The sequence below is a fragment of the Sprattus sprattus genome, assembly GCF_963457725.1.
Source record: "Sprattus sprattus genome assembly, contig: scaffold_70, whole genome shotgun sequence".
NCBI lineage: Eukaryota > Metazoa > Chordata > Actinopteri > Clupeiformes > Clupeidae > Sprattus > Sprattus sprattus.
The window spans coordinates 77,501-82,500 of record NW_027666739.1 but is presented as its reverse complement, the minus strand read 5'-3'; the positions used below and the strand labels follow the sequence as shown (position 1 = coordinate 82,500).

The following is a 5,000-nucleotide window of genomic DNA, read 5'->3' as shown; positions in this document are numbered from 1 at the left end:
GCTTGGGGTCTACAACACAGGAAACTGAAGTAAGACAACAAAGATTTAATTCTATTTCGGACACTTGTTGTAGAAAACATGTACTTTATGACAAGCATATACAAGAGGCAGTGGTATTAATATCTAAGAAAGTTGGGAAACCTGTTGACGTAAGGGCATCATTGAGCATTGCTCTTGAAAGTGTTATTGTTGATATTACACCAAAACATGTGCTCCATGCTTCACTCCCCCTCTGATTGTATGACGACTAAACGGATGATCATGGTGTGAAGCAAGAAAGAATGGTGTCATACAAAACTTACTTGTTAATATATGAATTTATTTTATTTGAGAATGGAGTTGCGAGGGGTTAAATACTTTTAGAATTTAGACAATACATGCATATGATGACATGCAGGGTTATTCTACTCCACATACCTAAAGGCAACAGACAAACCGTCTTAACAGAGACGATTTCCTGTGAAAACGGTCTGTTGTCAGGTTACCATGGCTACGGGGCTTTATTTTGCTGATCTCAGTTCCATTTCCTCTAAAACAACATCGTGTGTTTCCCAGAAATGACTGTGAGGTTTGAAGTGTACATGCACAATGCATCTCTGTTTCACTCTCTGTGATCTTTGGACTTGTCAGCATAATTTATTTCAATTAGTTTTTTGCACTGTGCCTCATTCGATCCCCGACCAGTAGGAAAAATGTGGGCGGGGGAAGTGTTAGACCACTGCTCTCCCATGCCCACATCCACGGCTGAAGTGCCCTTGAGCAAGGCACCTAACCCCAATCACTGCTCCCTGGGCGCCACCAAAGGCAGCTCACTGCTCCGGGTTAGTGTGCTTCAATGTGTGCTTCACTGTGAATCACTACCCTGGATGGGTAAAATGCAGAGAGAGAATTCAGAGTGTGTGTGTGTCACTATCTCTGCCATATACATAGTCACTAGTCACTAGGGCTCATTTCCATTTCCATTTCCATGAAGTAGTGCTGTCAAACGATTAAAATGTTTAATCGCGATTAATCGCATTTTTGTCATAGTTAACTCAAAATTAATCAAGATTAACCGTAAAAAAAATGTAATGCTCTTATCAACATGGAAAAGTGGATTGGCTTGCTAATGCAATGTTTTATTTTATTGAAAAACAACATTGCCAAACAGGGCGGTACAAAATACAATTATAAAATGCACATTTCAGATAAACAAGGACTCAGCCTATAGTGCAGTTAAACCATGGCTTAATATTTTCTTTTTTTCAAGTTTGCTGTGAACATATAAGTCAGGCCTCTTATTTCAAAAACAATGAACCATAACAGTTAGGTTACCAATAAAAGGTAAGCCTACTACTTCTGTGCTTTCAGTCAGCTGCCTGTTGACATTTTCAGACAACAGTGAAGCTCGCTTTTTAAGCACAACACAACTTTTAAAGGTAAACTTTCTATTCAGAAGCTTTTTATCATCCATTTCGCCGTATCGCGCTCACCATTCACTCAAACGTAACGTTAGCCTACTACACAGTTTGTGAGAGCAAAAAGAACGTTATATTTGAAAAAAAAAAAATAATAATTCTTACAACGCGTTAATCGCGCGATAAATAAATTTACGCCGTTAAAATGTGCTTGCGTTAACGCCGTTAATTCAATTCAATTCAATTCAATTCAATTCAATTCAATTCAATTCAATTCAATTCAATTCAATTCAATTCAATTCAATTCAATTCAATTCAATTCAATTCAATTCAATTCAATTTTATTTGTATAGCGCCATAACAATACAATTGCCTCTAGGCGCTTAACAGAGCCCAGAGCCTGAACCCCCTTAGTGCATGCACAACGGCAACAGGGGCAAGGAAAAACTCCCTGTTAGGCAGGAAGAAACCTTAAGCAGAACCACGGCACATAAGGGGGGACCAACTGCTTAAGGTCAGCCGGGTGGAAACAGGAAGGTGGGACGGGGGGAAGGGGGGAAGGGGAAGGGTTGTGTGGCAGAAGGGGAAAGGAAGCAACAGGGGTTATACACAGCCAGCATTTGGTCACTGGACATATGTATACATACATCTGGTGGTAAATACATGATACAGGCAAGACCAGATTACTGTGCCAATAGGGTTACTGTTACAGGGGTAAGGGATGTAGGGACAGAGAAACATTTCGGTGGAGGCAATAATGTATATTGTATATAAATGCTAGCATAGGGTATTGGGTGGAGTAGGTGTACGGCAATGCAGTGGCGGTGGGTGCGATTGGCCGAGGGTTTCTCCAGGTAGACCAGGTGGAGAGACTACGTGCAGAGTGGTGGGGGTGAGGAGCGATAGTTCCACTTCCATCAGAGATTGGAACATGCTATAGGGGAGAGAGAACATTTATCTTAGTAGACAACAATTTCAGAGACAGATAGGGAGATGCATTTGGGCAGTAGATTTAACAGTAGGCAATATGGCTATTTTATCAGTGTTATTATAGGCAAAAGCAATATGATATGGAAGGAGAGAGAGAGAGAAAGGGAGAAGATATATGTAGTAATGCTGGCATATATTGTTAGTGTGCTTGCAAACACACTATTGTTCTTCTTAAGTTTTATTTATTTATGCCGGGGCCGTACATGCATCCACTCGGCAATGTTTGAGACGGTGAGATGATGGTGTGGACAAACCGAGAGGCAGTATTGTCCGTTACATTGAAGTATAAGCTGTTATGCCGGGGCCGTACATGCATCCACTCAGCAAACAGGACACACTTTTGGCTAGCGCAGCAGGTGATGGGCTTGTTGACGCAATCACTTTAGGCTATAAGATGCACCAAAGAGGAATGTCTTAAGCTTTGATTTGAATATAGGGACAGTGTCTGCATCTCGGGGGGCGTTAATAACGCGCTAAACTGACAGCACTACCATGAAGCCATGTGCCCCTTTATCAGGTACGTAATGTGTTCAGGTTACTGTATGCTCCTATATATATATATGCTCCTGGTTAGTAAACTTACAGTTTCATCAGTCAGATCATCATCAAATATACTGACTGAGCGTCAACCAGACAATTCTGAGGGCAGCAAAGGAGATGAGGACAAGAGTATCACAGCTTTGACTTTAGTGTTTCTCCTACTTCTTTGAGGACAAGAGTATCACAGCTTTGTTTCTCTCTTTGGTCTGTTTTGTATTTTGATATACACTCACTGCCACTGCAAAGCCAGCGGGGGTGTAGAGGGGCGTAACAGTAGTGTTTCTCATACTTCTTTGATCTGTTTTGGATTTTCATCGTTCTTGGCATTACAATAAATAGTTCATTGTTAATCTGTAGTATTGTCTCTTCTGGAGTTACTAACTTGATGTAGTATTGTCTCTTCTGGAGTTACTAACTTGATGTAGTATTGTCTCTTCTGGAGTTACTAACTTCATTTAGTTCCCAGGAGTCTGTTGTGTCAAGCGTTCAATTGGCAGAGACGGTCCTAGATTGAGGCAGAATTGCAATTACTTTCATACACAAGCATATACAAGAGACAGTGGTATTTCTTGCAATATATCTAAGAAAGTTGGCAAACCTGTTGACGTAAGGGCAATATTGAGCACTGCTCTTAAAAGTGTTATTGTTGATATTTACTTATGACTTTAATATGAACTGTGCCTTATAAATGAACTCAACTCAACCTTTACAGAAGTAGAACACATACTCTCACACACACACACACACACACACACACACACACACACACACACACACACACACACACACACACACACACACACAATCACTGTCCAGACCTTCAGATGATCTCCTTGTTTAGCAGTGTGTAGCCTGAAGTCTTATGAGTTGATGTTTACAGCTTTTCGCGATTGCTTAAACACAATTTTGACTGTTTTGTTTTTTCTTTCAAAACACCCGTACACAATTAGTAAAACCACACACTCAATGAGCAAAACACCTCAGATCCATTGCAAAATGAAACACTCTCGTAAAAACTAAACACTAATTTAACAGAACCATATTTTGTCACCATATGAAACACACACGTTGCATATGACTGAATTCTGTTTGTACCGCTTACACACTGCTGTTATAAACCTAAAGCACTTTTAGCAATTCTACTTCTCAGTGATTAGAGTAGTGTAAGGGAAGTACACAGCGAAATGGCAAAAAAAAAAATAACAGACTACAAAGTAATTCACTTAGCTAATGCGTCACCAATGTCACAAGGTCCTATCTAGGAAAGTCTTAAAAGTATATCTATATGTATCTATGACTGTGAACGTAAGTATGTGCCATTTTAAAAAACACTAATCAGCGATGGAACACACTTACTTCGTAAACTTCTTGATATCAGACGTGTTCATTGAAGACGATCATTTTCATGAGAACGATGAACTGAACACAACTTACAGTAATGACAAATAATGAATTTAAACGGTGAACACGTTCATATTATCTGAGGTCCGGTGTCACTGAGGTCTACCTAAAACGTAGCGGTAGGTTTTCCTTCTAAATCGAATGCTTGCACCACGTCGATGCTCAGTAGGTACCTGTTACTGTAAAAAGGCCATAGTAATTATTTGTTAAGTTGCCCAGACAGAGCATGTTTTGGTAAATAAACATATTTGGTAATTGTGTTGGTCATGTGACTCCACTCCGCATGGTACAGTGTTTTGATTTCGCTTCAGGGCATATTTAGATGGAGTGGCAGGTAACACGGACATATTTTCACATAATTGAACGTCGCACTTTGTTAAAGTTGTGTGCGTCCATGTACAGTATACGTAAGTTTGACTTTGTTGCTTACCTTGTCATGATGTGTTTGCTATAGTTTAGCTTGCTCATACTTGTTACGTGCAGTGTCACTTAATTCATCTAGCATGATGGCACTGTTCGTGAACTCACTTAGCATAAGCTGCTAATCTACAAATACGAATGTTAAAGGGTTTACCTTTGCTAAATTTTTTGCGGTCTTTCATTTAGTGTACATGCTCTTGTTGATCTTACAATGAGCCAGTAGCATATCATTGCTGAAGAGGTTGAATTCTT

General features: G+C 39.9%; 2 protein-coding genes across 2 annotated transcripts in view; one reads left to right on the top strand and one right to left on the bottom strand.

Annotated features, from left to right (window-relative positions):
* Positions 1 to 5,000, bottom strand: part of LOC308382644 (protein disulfide-isomerase A2-like) — a gene marked incomplete at both ends in the record, with an annotated part of 113,358 nt that overhangs the window by 31,816 nt on the left and 76,542 nt on the right. The window lies entirely within an intron of this gene.
* Positions 1 to 5,000, top strand: part of LOC308382643 (stonustoxin subunit beta-like) — a gene marked incomplete at its 3' end in the record, with an annotated part of 11,100 nt that overhangs the window by 4 nt on the left and 6,096 nt on the right. The window contains exon 1 of the mRNA XM_080861034.1: positions 1 to 29. This exon is cut by the window's left edge and continues 4 nt beyond it. The remainder of the gene's footprint in view (positions 30 to 5,000) is intronic.